Genomic DNA, 25,432 nt, shown 5'->3' on the forward strand with positions numbered 1-25,432 from the left:
TCCGCCTCCATCCGGTCTTCGTTTTATAGAGACCCCTGCCCGAGTACAAGTACCGCTGCTGATCAAAACGAAATCGCGAATGGAACTTAAAGGAAGGGGTTCGATTTCAACGTGATTGACACTTTGTGGTTATCAAATGTTTTGGTGTTTTCAAGTGCGTACGCGATTACCAAATTCAAAATTTGGTGAAGACAAAATTTGTCGATATTTTTGGCAGAGCCAAACAAATTTTGTTAATCTAGTGCGTACGGTACCTTATGCGCTATGCGCTTATGCGGTTTCGGCAAGAGTTTTTCGCCATACTTCATCGGAAACTTTCGTCTTCTTTTTCTTAGGACCAGTTTTCGTCTTAGTTTTTTAACCGCGGACCCTTTTCTTTCATATTTTTCGCTATACACGATACGCAAAACGAACCCAAGCGAAAACTTGGTGTGAATAAATCACAAGTTGCAAACGTGAACAAAAGGAAGAGAAGCGACATGAAATGAACGACTCCGGATGTTTTACCGCGAAAAACATCACGGGAAGCCCTGACACATTTTTATTGGCTTGTAGCACTCTGATGGGTGAAAGAATTTCATTTGTAAAAACTTTCTTGAGGATAAGTCGCGCATGCCTCAAGATATGTAATATATTTTTTCTTGAAAAGGAAGCGAGACTAGAAATGTTTAATTTGGCCTCAAAATTTTTTTTCGTAAAAAAAAAAAAAAAACTTTCTCCAAGGTATCCGGTAACCTTAAACATTTTCAACCTTCGTGATTTCACTGGCCTCGCGGATATTGCGCTGAGCAAAGGCTGGGGCAGAAGCCTCTTCATTTCAATCGAGTGAGTGCAGGCTACCCTGCGAGCAGAGGCCCTTCGATCTTCCCGACTTATTTAGGAAGATCGAAGGGCCTCTGCTCGCAGGGTAGTGGCAGGCCTGCACGACTCCCTAGTGGGTGTGTTTTAGCCTCTTTTTATAATACATATGTATCTGAGCTGATTTTCAAAAAGGTGGCTACAGAAATTGAGCACATTTTGAGACTTTCTAAGCTAAAGGAATATGCTAGTCATTAACAATACTCCAGTTACGGTTCATCACAAGAAAGTAAGGCCAGGAAATACTATGCAAGAGAAAAGAAAGGCTTTTCTTTGGAATAAGACATGACATTGACATCTGAGTGAAATGAAATATGACCTGTGATCCGACTAAACAAGTGTGACATTTGGCAATTATTAGGGTTCTTGAGCAACCACGACGACGAGTCGAGACGACGACGACCGAAAGTCTTCCAACGAATGCAGCAGCTTCTGCGCATGTCATATAGATGTCGTCCACATGGTGTTGAGAACGTCAAAACCACCGATTTGCCGTCTTCGAGTGAACGTAAGTATTAGAATTGATTTTTCTCATCGTTGTGTCCATTTTATCATGTCTTATAATAAAATTTGCTCAAAGGAATCTTATTTTCTGCTTTTTACCGAAAGCTGGACGCAAATATGTCCGTCAAGTTAGACAACTAAAATCTGAATTGCTCGATGGCGGCGGGAAAGACTCCGTGAGTGTTTTAGTTTGCCTTCAACGCTTATGACTGTATAAATATTTGTCCAGGGGAACTATTTCAGTAAAACTAATATTATATTGTTACAGAAGCATTCTATCCTGGGTGCTCAGGCGTACAAATTGGGGCAGAAGTGACCGCTTAAAACGAGCTTAAAAGAACATGGACACTTTCGCTGGTTCTCAGGATTCTCTGATTCAAACTCTTCCGATAGAAAAAGGAATTCTTCTTCGTTAATGGTATTGTGCTCAAGACTCAAAAAAGCAAACTCTCGTATTTCTTTAAGTGACGCCATTTACAACTTTCAAAGCTTCGAGGTCGGGAGCTTGCTAAAACATTTGTTACCTTTGAATAAGCGACCACCATGAAAGCCCAAAAAGTTAATAAGCGCACACCCCACCCAACTCCCAACAAAAAACATTTGTGTACTAGCCCAGCTTGAAGTGTCAGTTGTGTTCCAAAGTTGGTTTTAGATACGGTAGTCAATAAACTTTTCTATTATATCTCTCAGTACGCGCGGTGTGATTCGTCAATTTTGCGGTTCCGTATTTCACTGTACGGCCTGCTAAATTTAAGTTGTTCCTTTCCCGCGTACCCGATTAACATCAGAGATATAATAAATATCTTTATACTAACCTTGCTTTAGACTCAGTCCGTACTGTAAGATACAGATCCTCATTTTTTCCCATTGATTTATGGCCTGCGCACATAAATCAACATCCATAACTTACAATACACACCTCAAACTCAGTTAGTAAGAGGTATGTATAGTCTATGTTAGCTTTTGCACTTTGTTTTGTCTTGTTGAAGTGAAATAAACTTGTTATCCCTTGTTTTTAAATGTTATTCTCTAAAAATGTCCTTGCTTGCTGAAAATGTTGGGAAAATAATAAACGCCCACCCTCACTGGCCCAAAATCAATTTAAGCACCCAGGGCAGTTAATCAAATAAATACAGTGACTGGTTAAAATGCAAAGAGTATATGCACAGATCAACATTTGGAGGTACTTCACTTTTTCACGGTTGGAACAGTAGCCGTTCCATTTGCACAAAATTTCCATATTTTACGTTTGGTTCTCTTCTTACACCGGCATCAATGCACCATCACGTACGCTTTTTGATCAACCAATGAGACTGCAAGTTTGGACCGACTCGTAAAAGAGCCTTTCCATTTGATACAGAAAGTTTCTGACAGAAATTTCTACCCAAAAAGAGCACCCCCGGACTTACCCTTTCAAGCCAAAGTCAGACACTGCAGTTTGTGACAAATCTAGCTGCCTCACATTGGGGCAATGTGACAAAATCTTGAATGCCTACAATGAGCAAACACAGTCATGTTTAATATGAGATGTTGTTCACTAAGGAATTGAACACTATCCGCGCCAAACTCTTTACATGACTCTGGCTCTGACTATTGCATTATCATCACATATTTTCACTATTTATTTGTCTCTTAGGAATTCTTTTTACATTTATAGTCATTCTTATTTCATTCATTCTTGACCTGATAATGATGTTAAGCAAACGTCGAAACGCCGTCGCATTTGAAAAACTTTCAACCAACTTAGAAGATGGTTTTAAACTTTTCATTTTTATCACAATGTTTTATAGTTAAATTGCTTGACAAATCTCTTCCTCTACATGTTTAATAATTATTTAAAAGTGAAATAGAAACAGGACTCTTAAGAATTGGATCATGCTTAGCGAGCTTATATCGAGTTATGGATGCACATGGGAAGTTTGGAGAGCACGAGAGAAGCATAAGAGTTGCTCGAGGCGTAGTCGAGAGCAACTCTAGCTTCTTGAGTGTTCTCCAAACTTCCCAAGTGCATCCATAACTCGATATGCAGCTGTACGCACAGCTAAAAGCATGAACCAATTCTTTTATAACAGTGAAAATAAAGTAAATGATTCCTTGAAAACAGGTTTTGTTCCTGATTAATTAATAAATTCTCTGTACAAAAATAAAGGTGAAAGTGGTTTCTCATATCGGTTTAATCTTAATGTTTCATTAAACTTCGACAAGCTCTTACAAAATTAATATACATTTTTTATGGTGTTGCCTCTCTGTAAAACGTTTTTTATAACATAGCGAGCGCATACTTCCCGTCATCGGATGGACGCACGTGCACGGCCGTGCATATGTTGAGAAATGTACCATGATGACGCCAATAGAAATTAGATTAGGATGTACGCGCGCTATGTTATAAATTATTTTATGGTGCTTCACTTTTACTGCCATGATAGCAACACTGAGTGTCCACATCATTTTTCCCAAGCAAGAGTTCCATATTAAGGACGGTGCTTACTTTTGTTACTGAGCATACCTTCTGCACATCATGAGATACTCGGGTTTCCTATGGGTGGTGCCTACTAGTACAGGAATATTTTTGTGCGGTTTAAAACTATACAGAGAAAGAAGAACTTACCAAATGCTTTTGGTATCTCAAAAAAAATTGGGGGTAGCCACGCATTTTTCAGAGGTAAATTAAGCTTCAATTTAGGAAAAAATCCCATACATTGCTTCATATTTTGGCGTTTTTAAGAGATATTAATGTTTACCGTAATTATCTCTAAAAAAAGGCGTGGTTACCCCCAATTTTCTTTTTGGATTTCAATAGCCCTTGCTAAGATCTGCTTTTCCCGCATAGTCATAAACCACACAAAAATACTTCAGTAATAGTAGGCACCGTCCTTACGTACTGACAGATAAGCCACACTCGCTCATTAGTTTAAGGTTACTTTGATTTCTATCATTGAGGGACAATAGACAATGTTAAATCTAAAATTTTGAGAAAACAAAACTTCAAAACTTCAATTAATACAGCTCTTTTCAGGTAACTGGAAAATAAAATGCAAAAGAAGAAACCACGAAAGTGTCATATTAATAATATTTATAATAAATGATAATAATAACAATAATATTTAATAAGGGGGTCCAACTCGTCAAGGCGGTTTTCAGTGGAGCCCTCCTAACCTAGCTAAATACATAAACTAACAAAATACAAAAATAGATAAAAGCAAATATGTTCCTAATAGTAAAAAAGTCAAGTAATCGAGTAAAAAAATAAAAACAAGGTTTAAAATTAGTCAGTCTTTCAAAAAAGTTTTCAGTTTAATTTGCTTTAAAAACAGATAAAACATTGGCTTCCTTTAGGTCAATCGGAAGGCTGTTCCAGTCTTTCGCAGCTTTGAAAGTAAAAGTTTGTTTACCTCAGTTAGTTCGAGGAAGAGGCAAACGAAGATCGTTAGAGCCTCTTGTGTTATGGGAATGAACAGCATGATTTCTATTAAAATTAAAGTCCAAAGCAGTCGATCCAATTAGGTATTTGTGGATTGAAGTAAAATGGTGGAAAAAAACGTCTCGTAGAGAGAGGCTTGAGATCTAGTCTCTTTAGCGCTTCAGTTGACGAGCTTCGTGGTGGAAGCTCCAACATAACTTTAGCAGCTTTATTTTGTAGAATTTGCAATTCTGACATCAGGGTATCATTATTTTTGTCCCCCCATACAACGTCTCCATAATCAAAAAGAGGTAGGATTAGGGTATTGTATAAGGTAACCCTGGTTTGTAATGGCAGTAGGTTTCTGATTCTCCTAATTAGGCCTATCCTCTGGTTAATCTTCATGCAGATAACATCGACGTGATCTGCCCAGGACATAGACTGGTGAAGTGTTACACCCAAGTATTTAAATGATTTTGCTCTTTCAATGCTACATGTAGTGTCCTTCACTTGAATGGAAACTTCTTGGATACAATTTAGTTTTTGCGGACTTCCAAAGATAACAAAATTGTATTTAGATATGTTAAGAGTTAGAAGATTGCCGGAGAACCATTCTGATACTGTTTCCAAGTCTGCATTGATATGATGTTGAAGATCAGTAAGGTTTTTAGATTCTCATAAATGACTGACCACCCGCTGAGAAATTTTTCGCAACAGTCCAGCTTTATCCACCTTCAAACTGGCTTGAACGAATTATTTTGTGTTGAGTTTTGCATTTGCTCTTTGGAAATTTCCACTGTATTTTCTCTGCAAGCACTTCAGCGACTTTGAGAACATGACTGAATTTACAGTGAAATTATTCTGTGCCATTGTAATTGATTCCATGGGCTGCTGCTGATTCCTTGGCCCACGTCATAATTTTTACAAGGTGACATAATCCCCTGTGGAGGTATGTGTTGTTTATGGAACTTTGTCATCTCGCATTCAATTTTGGGTAAAATAAATTATATTGAACAAATCAATGTAGATTCGATGATCTTCATAAAATTTGGTCAAAAGATTGCAAGAGTAATGAAGAAACAGACAGTGTTAGGATATTTTAAAACTCAAAGTACTTTCAGACATTATTACTTTCAATCTATAGCATGGCAGCCACTTGAGCATCAGATCTGGATAACTTTTTGCTTATAATTCCAAAATTAATTCGAACTTGAATATCTCGATAACCAATCAGAAATATTTTAAAAAGGTGCCTAAAATTATTTTGTTTATCGATGCCTTGTGAATAACACTCTGCAGCTATTTTGCTCTTGTGATGTCTTGGACACCCAATAAATTCAATCGAACAGGTCATGGCCGCGTGGGAGTTCATGGGCTCCTGGTATTTCATAATGTTAAAAATTGCTTAATGTTAAAAATAATGTTTTTGTCAGACATTAAATTTATGAAGCTGTCCATAACATTGTTTGTCAAAGTTTTCTCAGCGGCGTAGGATGCAGAATAAAATGCCTGTGAAGCCTCTTATAATTTAAGCCTTTATGGCTTATATTTCGAGTCCTCGGCTAACCAAACACAATTCAAACAATGCTTTATACCTTGCCACTATTTACTTCTGCATTCACGTGTTGGCTCACAGAAGCCTTTGATTAGTAAAATGCAAATAAATACACTGATTCCTAATTCTTTGCGTAAATACATGTAAAAGCCCTAAATACTAAAAATTTAAGGTTTCCTTTACAATAACCAGCCTCTGTGCCAAAAGAGCTTATTTGTGGCAATTTCGATTTTGAGATGAAAAAAGTTACTTTTAGTTAGTACTTATTTAATAGTCTTGCATATAAAAACCCTTCAGTTTAAGGTTCGAGAGCATATTCACCTTCTCACAGTATGCCAAATTGTAGGTTGATTGTTTATTTCTCTAAAATGTGCCAAAGAACATGGCTCTGCTTTTTTTGCTCCAAAGCATAAATAAATTATTTATGATGTTTTTCTGAGTTTTTTTTTGCTTTTCTTTCAATGAATCACTATTTTTGTCTTGTCTAAGCAAAAACCAATGGAAAATACAGAGCAATGTTCTCAGACTAATTGAAGGCTGTATGCAAAAGTCCAGACACTCTAGTTGAGCAAAACAAACAATAATTGGCCCAGTTGTTCAAAGCTTGATTAAGTTAATCCTGGGTTAACATCAACTTGGAGTGGAGTTTAAGAGCGGCTTTCCACAAATATTGACCGAAATCAACTTTTGGTGGCACAAGTCAAAAAATCGATTTCGCTCATATTTTGTTCATAGGTAGGCCCTAGTAAGAAATAAAACGGGTTGTAGTTAGTTTTTCCAAATACGGCTTCTTTACGTGTAAACATACGAAAAACGATTTTCAGTTCAGTTGAGCCAAAATCCGCTTCCCGCCGGACGGAATTTTCCTTCACTTTGGCCCGCCGCGTATCAATGAACAGTCTGTCACGGATCTTGAAATAACACCTTTTGTTTTTCTAGGTCTTCTTCTTCTGTTCCACGGAAAAACATTTAAATCTTAGCTCACTTTTATGCCCGAAACTGATCTAGAACAACATGCTATAAATGCAAATTTTTAACAACCAAATTTTCGAACTAAAATACTGGCAATTTTACCCATGGGCGATAAATTAGATTATCATAAAATGAATTTCTATGGCTTCACTGTGTACTTATCAATCATAATATCAAAACAACTAGGTTTGGGTAAATTATTTTAAGTGACTCGCAGGGCTTCGAATTTATCACCTACCCTGGCATTCTCATTGTAAACAATGGCGTGACGTAGCGGGTGACCGCGAACTACGAAAGCCAAAAGAGATTCAAAAACGTGCATCATTTTGAGAATTTAAACTACGGAAACTAAGCTGATACCTTAATTATTAACTTAAGCATATATTGCGGGACACTTAGGTATTTATAGACTTAATTAGTAATTTTCTACCTTTTATGTATCGTTCTTCTATGTATATATATTAATTAATTTACCTTATTTTCATTTTAAACATGTTGTATTGATCACCGAAAAGCCCCTCTGAGGAGTGTTCAATAAAGTATTATCTTATCTTATCTTATTATTAACAATCCAACATAAGATTTGGGCATTTTCTTCATCTACTCGCGCTTGATGTTTCATAATCATTTCATGCACGTTTTAACAAGAATTTAGCATTGAATTCTTCATTAACCCGCACTGGCGGTTATTTCTGTACTCTTACCCTCTGAATCAAGAGAACTTTGACAAAACAATCCAGTTTACGAATTAATAAACATTTCTATATTTTTCTAACAAACAACTCGCAAGCTACACGGTTGCATGACAACCGTGAACCGGAAGTGTCACCATAAAGATTTGTATGTTTCAATGTCTTCTTCTCCCATGATGATTTGAAATTGGGGATAAAGACGATTTTTATTAAGTGACTAGTTTTCGTAACTAATGTCCGTTTGCTTCCATACTTTCGCACACAAAATAAATACCCAGAAACGAGAAAATTATATTCGAAGTTCAACAAAGCATTTTAAATGCCGTCAAATTTGGTCGGTATGCTAATTGTTCCCCACACCTGATAAAGAGGAAACGACTTCTTTCTGGAGAGAAACCAAAAAGAACTAAAACAGAACATTGTGTCAACAATTTTAAGTCATGAAGTAGCAATAAGTACATGCTACGGCTCCTATACATTTGGTTTTTCTTGGCGTTTTCCATTTACCAAGATACTCCGGAAATTCCGGAACATGCTTTTTTTGGTTCGTTCCACTGAAAAATTTTCCAGAAAGAATGGAACTTGTGAAAAGGTAGTCCCGTTTTCCCGTTGGAAACTTTTCCGATGGAACGGCGTGTTCCACTTATGAGTTTCACAAGGTTTGACCAGTTCCAGGCCGTTCACGACCATATCTTCGGTAAGGAAATATGGCCGCTTCTTCTACTCCCTCGGTGACTTTGCTATCCCTGAGTAGTACTTTATCCGAATGCTCAGTGTGTCATGGCCTCGCTCCAGATTTTCAAACGTTAATTAATCACAAGGCAACTGTGCCATGTATGTCAGTGGTAAGTAGTATTTATCGAAGAAAACATTATATCTCACCCTTGGGTTCTTTGAGTGTTCCGATTATTTCCCGCCTTGAAGCCTAAAATTTTGCATCTGTAATTGAACAAGGTCTTTTGTCATTCACCCTTTCGAAGCAGCTGTTTCAAGTGCGTGTCGTTGATCATGAGGAGCTCTTCCTGTGGCTTGTACTTCTCTGCACTGAGCTTCAATGGTCCCTCAAATCATCCTGGAGTGGCTTTTAAATTCATCAATCGTATAAGCTTATCTATATCGCGGCAAAATATTTTCATAAAAACCTTGATTTTGGTGAAGATCGCGTCTCATATAGGTTGCAATCGTCGCCAGGATAGGAACGTCATCATTCTTTTTTGAATTCACGAGACTCTCTTCTTCCAAAGACCGACTCTACAATTTTTGGTGCGGAATACATCGGACGGAGAAGGAAATGGATGGAACACGTGTTAAATGAAAAACACGTCACCGATAAACATTTCCCAACGAAATTCTCGGAATTTTCTGGAATCTTTTGGTAAATGGAAAACGCCCGCTGTGCCTACCTTCTCTCCTATTTATCCAGGAATACCGTAAACTATAAGCCCTGGGGCCCGTTTCTCGAAAGTCCGAATAACTTACCGGGCCCGATAAGTGTCTTTTGTGAAAAATGTTTCTCAACAGATAAGCCCAAATCATCATCGTCTTGATGTTTCCTGGCGTTAAAAACGTGGCCGAATGGGCAAGAATAAGCTGAACCTCGTTCCCTACATCCTGAAAACCATAACATTTTGTGCTGGTCAACATTCTTTGTACAGGACAGCAGAGGTACTATCTCTCTGGACCTTGTTCTGCCTGCGATCCGAAATGAACATGGCCCACCAACTATCGACGTAAACCAACAGCAAACTTCCATGCTCGCCGTTTTGTTTACAGTTGCTTACTGTTTCTCTGGTGTAATAATAATTCAATTTATTCATAGGTCCTAAAATGCAATTAGGACGTTCAAAAATCTAATTAGATAATTACGTTCATCTTCACATAAAGAATATTTTAGGATCAAAAAGCGCAGCAAAATGACATTATTATTAACACGAGTATTGACTACTATCTTGGTTTCATTTGTTACGGCCATTATTGTTATTACTTTTTTCCTTAGAAACGTTCAGAATTCTGTCTTGTGTTTTTTTTGGTTGTTGTTGTTGTTGTTGAGTGTGCGTGTGCTTTCTTTTGCAAATTGTTAAAATTGATAAACTAAATCACGCAGTTTTTGCATAATCACGAGCTCTCATTTTTAGATGTTTGAAGATTGGAAAACTCTATAGACAATGTTTTTAAAAACGGAGATGGACCCTTGATGCTATTTCTCTTCCCTTTCTTTATTTACAGAGATCTAAATCAAAGGCTCCTGTGAGCCAACTCGTGAATGCAGATGACACATAGTAATTGCAATTTAGACGGCTACGGAAACTTCCTCAAAAGCTAAAAGAAATTATATCTTTGCCCGATTATGTAACGAAAAATGACCATTCTTGTAGTATTAAAATGATTGTCAAATTATTCTGTACAGATTGAATAAGCCGATTATTCTGATGCGCCGATTAAAAAATATCACGTGTTTTTTTTATTCAAAGTTTATAGGAGCACGCCATGTGCAGCTACGTCATGCAAATTCGTGTGATAGTCCGCGGCTACTGGATTTCGCGATCGGGCTAGTGGATTCTAACCATCACTTGCCCGATGGGCAAGTGAAGTTTTTTTGGGAATTAAAATTACAAAATTACTGTAGGGCAAGCCGATCTCACAAAGGGAAATATGTTCAACAAAGTATCGCATTACGATTCATGCCCGACATAAATGCGTGAAATTTTTCCTTTGGAGTTCAGTCCACGCAATCCTCAAGTAAAAATAATGAACTATGACAAGCTCTTGCTAAATAAGAATTATTTATCGACCGCGTCCTTTTGCTTTCCCATAAATTACCAGTTGTAAATTTCGAAAATGAAACATTTTTTCCCTTTGAAACCTCTATGAAAGCTGACAAGATCTTAAAAGTGTTCATTTCACCAGAAATTTGCATAATTTTGTTTACGACGTCAATGATGCGTGACATGGCACGTTCCGCTTTCGCGTGAAAACTGACAAATTAAATTATTTTTAATTAAATTATTTTTAAATTAAATTATTTTTAATTCTTGAAAGAAACCGCACTTCGTAGAAAAAAACGAAAAAATCCTATAACTTTGCTCAGATTCAACGAAAAATCCCCATTCTTACACTAAAATGATTGTCAAATTATTCTCTACAGAATGAATGAGAGAATTCTGACGCGTCGTGAAACAAATTTTCACGTTTTTTTTTTTCACTAATTGAGTTTACGACCCCGGACTTTCTGAAAAACTGAAAAAACTTGAAACTTTGCTCAGATTGAACGAAAAATCGCCATTCTTGCACTAAATGATCGTCAAATTATTCTCTACATATTGAATAAGAATTTCCTGATGCGCCATGAACAACAAATGTTCGCGTGTTTTTTTCCACTAATTGAATTTAAAACTCATTCACTGCGCACGCCCGAAAGTTAACGACAAAACCGACTGACTGATCGACTGATCGACTGATCGACCAAGTCGAGAGTCAGCTATTGCTATAACTCGTTCATTGCGCATGCGCGCATTCACGAGTTAAAAACTCGCTCATGATCAACGGACGAGTAAAACAAACAGTACTTCGAACGTATATTTCAGGCAAACGATGCAGTTTAACATAACAGTCGAAACTTTTAATCAGGTTAATGTAGTTCAAATCTGCTGCGTTTTACCTATTTCTAGTTTAATTTATTCATGGCAGTGATAAAGAAAGATGAAAATAAATTTTCCAATAATTATATGTTTTAACACAATAATATTACACAATAACGAACTGGACTCCGCATCAGAGCGAACGGATACTCTGAAATATCCATTTATGAAACGCAGCCGAAATATATATATTTGTCCGTAACCCTACCGAACTTTCGATCCAAAGATTTTTCTACTGCGAATGAAAAATGCTTCCTTTTAAATGTCGCTTCATTTTTTTTCTAAAAGGAAAAAATATTTGTCCCCGTAACAGTGTGTCACGCCATCTTTTTTACGCTTTCGATCACCAAATCTCAAGAAAATGCTGATAAATCTGAAGCCTAGCGGGTCATTTATTTTCATTTACCCAGAGTTTTGTTTTTATATTATGATCAATAGGTATACAGTGAAGCCATAGAGAGTCATTATAGGGAAATCTAAGTTATCGCCCATGGGTAAAATTGGCAATGTTTTAGTGCTAAAATGTGGTTGCTGAAAATTTGCATTTATAGCATGCTTTTCTAAACCTATTTCGGACGTAAAAGTAACTTAGGTTTTAAATGTTTTTCCGTGAAACAGAAGAAGAAGACCTAATAGAGCAATAAATGCCATTTGAAGGTTAGTAACAGTCTGTTGATTGATACGCGAGCCATCGAAAGTGAAGGAAAATTCCATGCCGCCGAAAGCGGACTTTGAGCTCAACTGAGACAAAATCGTTTTTCGCATAATTACGCGAAAGGAAGCAGTATTTGGAAAAACTAACTACAGCTCAGTTTGTTTCGTACTAGGGACTACCTATGAGCAAAATATGAACGAAATCGATTTTTTGACTTGTGCCACCACTTGGTCGATATTTGTGGAAAGTCGCTCTTAATTACTAATCAATAAAGATTCTTCCACAAGATTTTTGCCGCTGTAGATTCTTCTTCTTTCCCTTTAGCTTCAAACTAGCTTTTAAAAACATTTTTTAGAAGTGAGATGATAACCTCGATTAGCTTTTAATTGAGTACTAGCGTTAATCAGCTTTCGGACAACCAGGCTTAGAGCCCAGGGCCCAGTTGTTCAAAGCCCGATTAAGCTAATCCTGGATTCAGGAGAACTTTTAATTGATTTTAGTTTAAATACTAAACAATAAAGATGATGCAAAAACATTTTTACCCTTAAATTTTGACATTGACTTTTCTTTATTATTAGCTTAAAATTAGATTTTAAAAACATTTTTAACAAGCAAGCTGAAAACCTCAGTTAATGTTTAATCGTGGATTAGCGTTTATTGGCTTTTGATGGTTAAATACTCTTAGCCCTCCAATCAATATTCCTTTTGACGGTATTAAATAGTAAGTTAATAATCTTTCCAGCCTTGTATTCTAAGGCGAAAAATGAGACTACAATGCCTTGTTTACGAAAACTGCCGAGCACTATAATTACAATGTAGACAATGAAACATCTAATGTTTAGGAGCATGGTTTCAAAATCAAGACGAATTTCACACAACAATTAAAGAAATGACACCTTAGCAACTAAACAAGTGTCTCAGAAAGTTTTTTAAAATTGTTCGCAAGAAAGCGGGACGGAACTTTCTACAACAAGGAGTCGCTTACCGCGCGGCACACGAGATTTTAAAATTTCCCACCAATTGTCAGTATACTGTCAAAAATAAAGGAATTTTGGCCAGCTAGTTGTTCAGCTTGTGCGGTATATACTAACACAATTATTTATCTCGGTGTCGGTGAAAGTGGTAGATATTTACCTGACCGCTTCGGTGAACAATTGCTAAACTAATCAGGCTGACTTAAATCTACTTACCAGACCATTACTCAACATTGGACAGCAGCCAAGTTTCAACACCCACACAGAAGGGCCAACCACAGGAACAAGGTACCGGACCAAACCCAACAGCTGGCGCATTTCTGTGGCTGTCTCGCTGTCACTGTCACTGTCTGTTCCTGAGATGGACTCATTGTCACTACAACCTTCCCTTTCCGCATCTGAATCGGCAAAAGAACTTTCACAGGGAAAAAGAGTTAGAAAAAATAACGATCCAAGATCTGAATTCTACTCATTAGTCAGGTTATGTACTGCAGACAGCTAAACTTAAAACATGTAATAAATAAATAAATAAATAAATAAATAAATAAATAAATAAATAAATAAATAAATAAATATTTCTTTAAAGTGTGCATTGAAACTTCTAATTCTTGAATCTCTGGAAGAAATCTTATAGTGTGAACATTCAAATGAAAGCTACATGTATTTCAAGAGCAGTAGTTTTCTGCAGTAATGTCCATTATTGTGTATGATTAATTTGTATCTTAACTGTATATTATTGCCTCTGAAAATCCTCTTTGGGGAAGCGGCCATAAAGTATGTAACTATGTATGTATGTATTTATGTGTACAAGGTAATTTTAACTTTAAGTTTGAGGAATTCGTAAACTGTGACCCCTCAAGAGAAAGCCACAAAATGCTTATTAAATAATTAATTCTTCCGGTCCGTCTGCAGTTCAATATCTTAATTTCACATATTTCACTTCCATCACTTGAGCTCTGTGGGTACGTTACACACTGTCTCATATAATGACCCGCTCCAAGTTGGCTTGACAGCTCAGTTGTACTGGTATTGTACCCAGAGTCCTAAAGGATGATTTACACGGTACGACTCTGTCGCATGCGACAAGCTTACAACAGGCATACAGCATGAACTGTTTCATGTAAATCAAACGTAGTACTCGCTTACCACTGTTGTGTACGTCACAAAAAATGTCATAGGATTTTAAAACAATTTAAAAAATCCTACAACAATCGTATGTATAGGCAATGCTGAATGACGAGAGTTGCATGACGTGAGCAGCGTGGGCTCTAGAAATCGCATGCGACAGTCGTAGGCAAAAGCTTTACCATCTAACCCGATCTCAAGGCTCTTTGGCCAGCGATTGGTCACCGGGAGAGACTCTGGAGAATTGAAAAAAATTAAATTTTTTGTTTGGCTGCCTCATAACAGCTTGCATTGTTTTACCGCAGAAATCCTGCAGTAATAAAATTCCAGTTCACCAGAGTCTCTCCTGGCAACCAAACGCTGGCCAATTGCAAAGAGCCTGAGGACTATGGATACAAGTTTGGATGGTCTCTTTTTCATTAATTATTCCATCTGTAGTTCAATAAATTAATAAATGAATTATATAAAAATCCTGTGGTGTTATTCATTACACAATAAACAAGATGGTTTTGTTGATGCAATATTAAATCAAAGATTGACCATTAACCCGATAACTGAGAAGATCTTTCATCCAGTACCAAGCTGACTGTTTTTCAAGGAATATTTCAATATTTGAAGCTCTATGATCCCTTACCTGCTCAAAGATGATGAATCCATGACTTGAATCTCAGCGTCACAGTTGCACGTACATGTGTCTTCAGAATCAGCACCAAACCGCCAGTCCTTCTTGAAGATCCATCGCACAGGATACAGCTCTCTCCAAAGCTCGCCATCTTTAGCAGCTTGTGACCACAGACGACAAACCTGGGCGCACTGGCACAAGTCTTTAGGTCCCAAGTGCAAGAAAAGTTTCAATGTAATTTCAGATGGAAAACTCAGTAGCAAAGGCTGTTGTTTTCCAGCCACATCACACTCTTTCCAGTGGATTTACATTCCTCAAAACTGTCATTATCACTGATAGATGTGTCTGATGTTGTTACCGAAGTCCTTTCTTTCAAGTAATGTTCCATGACCCCAGTGTGCATTTTAGTTCTGTCTGAAGCACTTTTTCCAAAATCAACATCTTCATTTTCTTGATCAGATGAGCTGTCAACTTGGTTATTGTCTTTTTCTGAAGAAAACTCTGAAGTTTGGGCTTTGGAATGCTAAAAAGAGAAAGTTAACATAATGTTGAAGACAGTGTCAATGAGAAAAGCTCTAGGTGTGTAATTTATCATCATCATCATCATCAACATCATCACTATTGTTGTTATGATTACAGCATAGAGATTCCCTGGAGATTCTCTACATATTCCCAGTCCAAAACAAAAACCTTTAAATAGTTTAAAAGGTGGATGCAACCATAACCAACCTTGTAGACTAATTTCCATAGTTACATGTGCATTGTCAGCGGTTTGGTACTGTGAACATAAACTTAGCTTTTTGTATTTGCTTGTCAGTTGAACAGACTTATAAATTGTTCCAACCACACACTAATAAAATGCATTATTAAGTGTTATTGTTACTGTTTTTCCAGGTATTCCAGTGTCAGAATATCTTAAAATCTTGCCAATGAAAAGATCACACTCCCTTTTTGCCACATACCTCGCTGAAAACAGAGTGGAGATACAAAACTCTGGCTTTGATTTCTTTCAACTCTTCAAAAGTGAAATACTCCATGAGCAAGGGCTGGAAAACCTGATGCATAAAATAAAACAAAAAAGAAAGTATACATTTCAGGGGTTAGTTTTTAAAAGAAACTTTGATGTTGGTTTCTCTATGATGTTGATAACTGAAGGTACAGCTGTAAATTGGCCACCGTAAAAAGATTGGAGTGCTGACATTTCAGCGTTATTCCTTTTGTGGATTCACTCTGACCAAGGAAGGGCTAACGCTTGAAACATCAGCACAGGAATCTCTTTACAGAGGGCAATTTACCATCAGTGATCAACTCTGTTGATAAACCAAACATTTGTAAATTAATAAGGATTCTATTGATCCAGATGTAATAATAATAATAATAATAATAATAATACAAAAATATTTATACATAATAACCCCATCAGTGTACTAAACACTGGTAGCAAAGGGGGTCCTGTTATATGCATCCTCTGAAACAGAGGATTAAAAAAAAAAAAGGCTTACAGTCAACCCAGGTCACGCGTGAACGATATTTTTGAAATTTGAACAGAGTTTTGAAATTTACATGTCAGTTTTGAAAATCGCCAACGAGATTTCAGAGTTCCCGTATAAATTTCCCTAGCTTATTGACGGTATAACGCTATGAATGTTTCTTTTCATTGCAAAATTGAACATTTCAAGAATAAAAATTGTTTCCCAAGTATTTTGAATCTTTTTTTCAGTTAATGCGTCTTTTTCGGAACGATTTCCAGAGAAATGTCCAACATTCCATTCACACGTAGGACATTACAAAGAGAAATTCGAATCTTCATTTCATTCTTGGAAATACTGTTCACGCGTGACCTGGGTTGACTGTAAAATGTGGTCTTTTAACATACACTTAAATATACTGTATGTCCAAAAATGAATATAACGGTAAAATTGCAATGCATTTATGCATTGGTCCCATTTTGACTGTACTGTTAACAAATTTACAAGTTAGTACATAGATTTATTATATGGCTGGTTCCGCAAGCGGGCAAGATGAGTCAAATCCTGCACTGTGATTGGCTACCCGAGCGGGCAAGATGGAGCTATCTTGCCAGCTTGGGATTACCCGTTGCCCATCTGCCTGGTATTGAAAGTTTAATCCCGTGCAACAATGCAATCTTTTCTTCGATTTTCTAGTTGTTCTGGGGGAAAATGCTCGCTAAAAAAATGTTTATTATTTACGGCACTGCACAATCTGCTGAAAATGGTGAGATTGCTGGATAATTCTATTAAAATCTTCCTGCACTTGCCAAAATCTAAACTTTTCGTTCTCAATAATAATATTATTATTGTATATGCTCCCTTTAAGCCATTACAAAGTTAGAGCCTTAAGATAATTTAGGATTCCTTGTTTTCCATGATTCACTGAAAATAAATCTTATACCGGCCGGCTAGGAAGAATTTCTTTCCGAGCAGAACAGTTTCATGTTCTGTTTTGTTTTGTTGTTGCAGTTTTAACTTGAAGGTAAAGCCATATAATAAATCCTTTATTGACCAAGCTTGTTCGGCCAAGATGGCTGGATATTGGCCTCATCCTTTTTTTGCATTTTTATGGACCTTGACTTTGTCTCGGTCCATAAAAACCCAAGAAAAGAACTTGGCCAATGTCCAACCTTTTGTTAGTTATTTTGATTGCTCATGATCATCACTGTCAAAATCATAATTTTTATCCATCCCTGTAACGGGCACATGAAATCACATGGTGTGTCATTTATAGGCTTTGTAAATTCAATGGTATAAATACCTCTTCTTCATGCCTCATATGCGGAAGAAAATCCTTTTGAAATGACGACAAGGCTTCCTTGAGCCTATCCTCAAAGGTGTTTCTGTTCAAACAAGACCTGCTTTTTGATGCACATTTAAGTCCTTTACGTGTCAATGACAAAATCTCCAGAACATGATTGTCTTTGTGAACGTCACTTACAATAGCCAAGATTTGTTTGTTAATAAGACGATGTTGAAGCTCTGTCATAATGCAAGTGTTTTCAATCTCCTCGTGATATTTGAGTTCTTGAAAAATGGAGTTAATGCACCCCAAAAGCCCAAAAAGCGAAACATCATCCTTAAAGTTGGTGGATGAGAGCTGAAATTCCAAAACAAAAATTTGTTAATTACAAACAACACCATCACACACTCACATGCTCTGCCCATACAGGTAAAGGAAGTAGCATGACAAGCAGTTAGAGAGCTGGACTTATTATCCAGATGTCCCAGGTTCACGTTTAGCTCTGACCACTAGCTAGCTGGAGTTATTTCTCAGTAGCCCCAAATTCAACTCCTAGGCCGTGCTAGCCTTGTAAATAGCCAGCTGGGATTCTTAACCATTGTTATGTTGTATTTTAAATGTTAGTTTATTTCCGAGCAGTTTGTTTCATTCTCCCTGAAAGGCCCCTCAAGGAGCAAGGATAATTAAGCAACTACTGTATATCATTATGTTTATAACCCTTCAAGTTAAATGTTTTTTGCAGTGACAATTTCCTGACTGTCTTTAGGTTTGGTAGTAAGTTTGGCAACTCTCAGGTCCCCAGGATTAAACTTTCAGTCGCCATGGTGCCTAAAATGATCTAATCTTGAAGGGTTGGTTTACATGTATCAATACACCCGCCAACCTTTCATGAGAATTTTCATCAGCATAAAGATAGAGTATTACACGAGCTATATGTGACTAACATTCCCCAAGCATAACCTGGCTTCTATGACACTTCAAGGCAACTAGGAGTATTGCTAGTTCCACCTGGATGGGATGCTACAGTGTATGTTTAGTCCATTGCTGCGCTACACCCAGCAGTATGTCTTTTAATACAAAGTCATACAATTGCCCAGAGTAAAAAACAATGTGGCATAGCCTCTCATGTAAGGAAAAAAAAAACAGTGTAAAAGCAGAGGCTTGGCTTCAAATGAACAACCTTTCGATCTGCAGTGCAATGATTGCTAACCACAAAACTAGCCTTCATCCTCCCCCCTCAACCTGTTGCAGTGGGCAAATTTGCTCCTCACAACATGTCAACAACAACACATGGTTTATTTTCGTTTCTCTCACCAATTCTAACTGGTTCTGGTCCATTTCACACCCCATGTGACTACAAAATCCTTAAGCGTCCTACTTCACTGTCATTAGAATGCCAGGATTTTCCCCAACAATTTTCCACAGTGTTCAAAGGCTTGCAGATATTTCTAAGTAACTATTTCTAAAAGAAACACTAAAATACAGTCCACCAGTGCTGACCCGATTTTGTGACATGATAGACACCTCTCTAGAAATCATGCAACTGAAGATAACAAAGATTTTTTTTTAAAATTTGATTTCGTTTTTGGTCTAGTCCACATTTATGGGTAAACTGCAAGAAATTCAGTCTGTGTTAGCAGGCTTGCATGTGCAAGAGTAAAAAAGAAACAAAGGGAGCACGAGGCATGTGCTCACAGCATGCAATATCCATTGCTGCTACACATAAGTGCATGTGCCATATATGTTGGGGAGAATGACCGGAGCCGTGTACTGTATTTCCTGTGTTTAGATGGGAAAGTTTAATTCACTTCGAATGAGCTAACGAAAGTTATTGCATCTTTTAAGAAATGCACACCAGGTCTTTTTCATCCAGTCTGTCTGTGGTATACCATTTTGATACAATCCCCCTTAAGAACCCATTGAAGTATCTCGTTGCTGAGCTACACGGTTGCTACCCAAAAGCAATTTCACTTCCGGTCAGCCAAAAAATTTTTGCGCGCTTTTTTCGGCGCCGGCCAGGCGTCGCCGATTCAAGTAGCCGGTACCTTTTTTTTTACATCATTGCAACAAACACAGGAAAAACTTTTCGTTTACATTTTTATTGATTAATTTTCTGCTTTACGGTTAAAACATGTGAGTCGTGCCTTTATTTTTGAAAGTTGAATGTTTCGCTTGAAAATTTCATCCACGTACCGACGTAAACAGAAAGCCGCAGTGATAACTGCATGTCGATGGGGAAATCTCGAAAAGGTGACAGTACAAGATTTCCAGTGTCAGGTTGGGAATCAAAATCTCAAAGATGCGGAGACACAAACTGAAATTAGTATTGCGCTATCATCACCTGCAAACTTCAAAGAAAACTCTGAGTCCGCGGCCTTTTTGACCGCTCCGAAACTCCCTGGCGTCTTTTGCGATAAAACTGTGCGACCCAGTGAACCTGTGTCCGTGAAACTGCCCTTCGGAACCTGAGAAACTCCACTGTTTAGATATAACACAAATAAACAAAGCTATCGAGGCCACTAAATTGCAACCACTCTCCCAAGACAGCATGGAGCAGCAGACGGTGAGCAAGGAGGCTTGTAAATTATCCTTGAAAGCAGCTCTAGCTCAAGAATTTCATTCTTACATCAAAAATGCTAACCACTCGATAGAAAACCTGACTGATAATGGTGAGCTCGAAACTTGTGATGGACAACTTCTCTTTACAACATCAACCTCGCTTGAGAACCTAGTTAACAGTAATTTAAGTAATCTACAACACTGTGACTGTGAAAAAAAAACTGAATTCGAATTTTGTTCGGTAAAACAAAACACAGTTGAAGAGTTCGAGTTCGAGTGTAGTCGATGTGGGTAAAAAAGTCAACTTGAGGAGTAGCATTCCTGTCATTAAAGCCACAACTCATCCAAGATCTGCAATATGTAATCTCGTTGCTCTTTCATTCCTTGTCAATGGGCAAGATTTCAAAGATTACCACAAAATTCTTGGGACTCTCTGTCTGGATCACGTCAGTTCCACTCAGTGGATCCATATCATTGAATGGATTGCACCGTTCGTAAAAAGGATCGCGGACTGGAGCGTGCAAGAAGCAAGAACTGAAGCAGTTTGACGTGGAGATGAGTCATCATTGCACATCCAGTTCGACTGCTTTTATCTGACTCGCGGCCACTATTCGAATAACAGCTCAGCTACCGTCCACGATGCTAAGACTGTCAAAATTATTGCGTACTCACACCGAACAAAGCACGGCCAAGGTGCTAACTGGCAAGGGACAAACAGTGGAGCAGCCTGGCCAACAATGCTTAGGTAAAAGGCCGCTGAAAATTCGCTCACCACTTCCGGTGCCGCAAAAAAAGAACTTTTCTCCTCGAGAGATAATTGTAGTTGCTGGATTTTAAAACAATTCGAAAGAACATCATATTTTCTCGGAATTCAAGCATGGGTTTTGCAACAAAATGAAAAACAAAAAAAATATGGGCAAAAGAGTGGTCAAAGAAGCACAATTTCCATTCTCATTTTTTTAATTTTCATCATAAACCAAAACGCATGCTTAAATTTCTTCAAAATGGCTTTTGAATTGTTATTGTACAGAAAATGCGGAAAAAAAGTGTAAGCCATTCAGTTAAAATGCATTTTTCTGTTTCTGGTCACGTGACATTGGGCGTGGTCCGATGACGTCATGAACTTGACCATATTTGCCCCCTACGGGTATTGCCCAATATTGGTCCAATTGAAACATACAGGTGCAGAGTTATAGCAAATTGATTTTTCCCTAGTAACGGCATCAAAAGATACTTTAATGGGCCCTTAAGGTATTCGTGGAGGCTAAATCGAATCTTTCGGATCATGACCTTTTTTTAACATATGCGAGATTACTTAAAATGGGACCTGTGCACCAGATTTCAGAGATCAGGACTGAAGTGCACGCGAGTAATAAGCGAGAGAAGTTTGGTTTCGACGGGGTCTTTCGCGGGAAAAACACGGACTGCCTACGGCCAAAATCCTTGCGACTTCTTCGTGTACAATTCCCCAAAGAGTATGATGTTGACAGATCTGTCAATATTGCTCTCTTTTACGTGAAAGATGAGACTGTTCTGGAGTTCTGTCAGTTCGATATGGATGAAATAAAGTTATTGTCCTCACTAAAGATGTCATCTTTCGCGATCAACTCACTGGTGAGCGATATAGGAAATGAAAGCATGGATGCTCTTGACACGGAATTTCCGCAAAACCGATAATTTGAACTTCTCAGCATTACTTTTCTTGGTCTATTGCATGATTAACATTGTTTGTAGTAATACCGCAATTTACTTCTTAGCGCGATTATTTTACAAATAAACGCTATTTCTTCTTTTCACCTCATATAGCCAACTACCTAACAGCACACGCTATTCCAATATTTTCCCTTCAGGTTTGCTGGAGCGCCAAACAGATTAGGGTCGCGCGAAATCCAAGGAACGATTATCTGGACTGCGAGCAGCCGTAAGCCTTCTTCCCCTCATGTCACGCACGTGCACGAAAAGCGACGGTAAAATTATGCGGTTTCGCCGATCGCTAGATCTATCGTGTGCTAGATGCGTCCTACAAACATTAGGAGAAGACAGTCTCTTGAATCTGGAAGCCAGGAGAGAACAGGAGAGAAATGTCGACGACGAAGTGATGATTCAAATTGTTCTAAACGCGTTCTCGAACCACTTCCAGAGCTTTAGGCATCGTGAAGGCTTTTCGATGGTCAGCCTTTCGGATTGCTCACCGCCATAAATAAATCTCTTTTTGCGATAAATAAACCTCTCTTTGCAATAAAAAAATCTATAATAGGGGTATATTTCTCTATAAACTGTGAATTTGACTGTTTTCCAAGGTCTCTTCTATAAACATCGCATCAAAAATCGAACGTGTCAACACACGCTGAGAGGAGACGATCGAGGTGTCGTTGCTAGGTGAAGGTGATAAGCTGAACGCTGATTGGTTTCGCCGGAAAAATAGACGCTATGTATGGCCCTTTCAGCCATATTTGGGGGCCTTATTTTGCGTTTTACCGCTGGATTTAATAATTGTGGATACTGAAATCATGGCTGCCATTGAAATAAGCCAAAATCCATCGAACGTGAGCAATTTTGGGCAATTTATGGCCGATTTACGCACAGAAAAGGCTTAAGATGTGTGAGATTAGGGCATATTCAGTATGTTTTCTTCAAGACGATATGCCGTAGATGTTTGAAACTTGGCAGTTTTAAACTGCATGAGAAAAGGAAACTTTACACCGCAGTGCGCAACAGAGAGTGCCTTAGAACGCGAGTGAGTGGACCTTACTTTCCATGAAGGTAAACTTTGTGAAATTTCGCTCTTAAAACAGTTCAAAACAAAACTACAATGCGCACTGCGGTGAAAAGATGTGTTTTTGTGTATTTTAACCATGTCCCAAATTTTAAATGAAAATAATAAATTCCCGTTTGCATTTGATTGATTTCAGAAAATTTCTTGTGAATGACAGCATCCTTAAATTCTTAAAATTCCAGACATTCCATTAAATATTTCTTTGTAAAAAATAATTTTTTTGAATCTATATGAAATGATGAATTAGTGGTATTAAAATGACGTCTGTATCTTAAATATTGGCTTAGAAACAATGCTTTTAATTAGTGACTAAAATTGAGCAAATTAGCCTCCAGGAATACCTTAATGTGAAATTCTTACCCAACTTTCAAGACGTTGTACTGATATTGATCAAATGAATTTACCTAACAACATTGACCTCTCATTGCCAGTATTAGCTTGCTATTTGGCTATTATCAATATCTTGATTACAGATCAGAAGTATTGACCAAGGATATTTGCACTAGTTTTCCATTTCCCATGTCAGCTGCCGACACAAAAGAGACCTCTGAGACCAACAATATCGAATAATTATTAAAACTAATGTTGTCTGATGTTTCAATGATACTACCATTACTATCGAGACAAAATGACTGTTTCTCGTGGATTAAATCTAAATGAGTGCAAACGACACAAAAGACAATTTGTTTGAAACCACGAAGAAGCAGTCCACCTTGCCTTGATGATGATGGTAGTATCATTGCAGCGTCGGGACAGCATTAGTATTCATTCATAAATAGGTGTTCATGAGGTGAATGTTCATTCAATCAAGAAGCCTCGATTGTATTGAGTTGATAATTTAGGGCAATTTCTACAACCTTCCGCATTCTATTCATTTGCCCTGCCTATTGCTTACGCGGAAGATGGCGGAAGATGGCACAAGTGTCACGTACGTGTACACACTCCTGAAATTTGAAATTCATTAAACTTCTTTAACTTGAAAGTAACTAAGTCTTAAATTCAGCTGAGAATTTTTGATACCCGTCAAGGTTAGCACAATTAGGGCTCGCTCAACACCTTGAAAATTACAGTGACATAACACAATGACGTAATCTTTTTCCAGGAGTAAGCTTGTTTTTTATACAACGACCGCGATTATGAGTTTGTCATGTCCCCCTTGGTGTTGCTCTAGAAATTGTCAGCTACTCCAAAACAAGTGATACTGCCTACACACATAGTTATACGAACAGCGATCACAGAAAAAAAAACAGTCTAACTGCTACACAAACAAGAAACAGCTAGTTGACAGTCGAAAATGCAATTTATCATGAAAGTGTTTGAGCTATAAAGCGTTAAAATTCGACGCGATTTAAAAATAAAAACACACCGTTAGTATTTAAAGTGCATACCTTCTCGAATGCTTCATAAACAAGCTGCTTCATTCGTATGTGCGGTCCAGTGAAGACGTCTATTTCCTCCGGGCAAGGATAATGACACAACGCCATCTTGAAAACATAAGTTCTTGTACTTGCAAGGGATCATTGAACATGACGTCACTTGTTTTTTTCGTTTTCGTTCCATTTTCGGCATTTCCTTCACCCTTGTCCCCAGGGTCCTCTCTCTTCCTCTCTAGACGGAAGGACCCAATAAAATCCGACGAAAGCCTGAAGAGAGATGCGAGATATATACCCAGGGGGGGACTCCGGATTTCAAGTGACGGGGATGATCGAAGGATTTTTTTGGGTTTGGAATCTTCGATTCCGGGATTTTTTGGGGTAGGAAAATTTGGCAAGTATTTTTTTGGGTGGCTAGTTTTAAGTAGGGATTTTTCTGGGTATTCAAAACAATCTGAAGATTTGTGGTAGTGCCCGCGTATCCCGCCCACGTTGTCATTCTGCATGATGTTATTGTTGAAACAGAAGATATTCTTGGGTGTCTCCAGGGTTGCTAGAATGACTACCAGATGCGGAAAGATAACTTCAGATGGTATGATGGATAAACAAAAACAAAACATTCAATTTCTAATGTTTTTATTTTTCGTGTTATATCATTTAATGCTTTCTGAAAAATTTTAAGGCTCGGAAATTCGGCATGGGATTTTTTGGGGGTTAATTTTTGGTCCAGGAATTTTTTGGGTTTCGTTGGAAGCCCTAGGGATTTTAAATTGATTTTGTTTTTTGCCCCCATTCGATCATCCCCGTCACTTGAAATCCGGAGTACCCCCCCCCCCCCGGCCCCCTGGGGTGAGATATTTGGCGCAGTTTTTCGCGGTCTACAAAAATCGTATATTAAGTAGATTTTGGTGAATTTCAAACGGTCAAAGAAGCAGAGGTTGGTAATTAATTCCTTGAATCGGAGTAATTTATCTC

The 25,432-nt window shown here is 37.8% G+C and overlaps 1 pseudogene across 1 annotated transcript in view; it reads right to left on the reverse strand.

Annotated features, from left to right (window-relative positions):
• LOC146454476 (F-box/LRR-repeat protein 5-like) overlaps positions 1-24,608 on the reverse strand; it is a 33,833-nt pseudogene extending 9,225 nt beyond the window's left edge. Inside the window, exons 1-6 of the transcript XR_014859216.1 lie at positions 24,473-24,608; positions 17,768-18,106; positions 15,958-16,050; positions 15,008-15,518; positions 13,465-13,663; positions 2,772-2,854 (exon numbers count right to left, since the gene is read on the reverse strand). The product of XR_014859216.1 is annotated as an F-box/LRR-repeat protein 5-like (transcript). The remainder of the gene's footprint in view (positions 1-2,771; positions 2,855-13,464; positions 13,664-15,007; positions 15,519-15,957; positions 16,051-17,767; positions 18,107-24,472) is intronic.
• Positions 24,609-25,432: the final 824 nt, after the last annotated feature.

The sequence above is a fragment of the Pavona decussata genome, unplaced genomic scaffold (genome assembly GCF_977016875.1).
Source record: "Pavona decussata unplaced genomic scaffold, jaPavDecu1.1 SCAFFOLD_300, whole genome shotgun sequence".
Classification (NCBI taxonomy): Eukaryota; Metazoa; Cnidaria; class Anthozoa; order Scleractinia; family Agariciidae; genus Pavona; species Pavona decussata.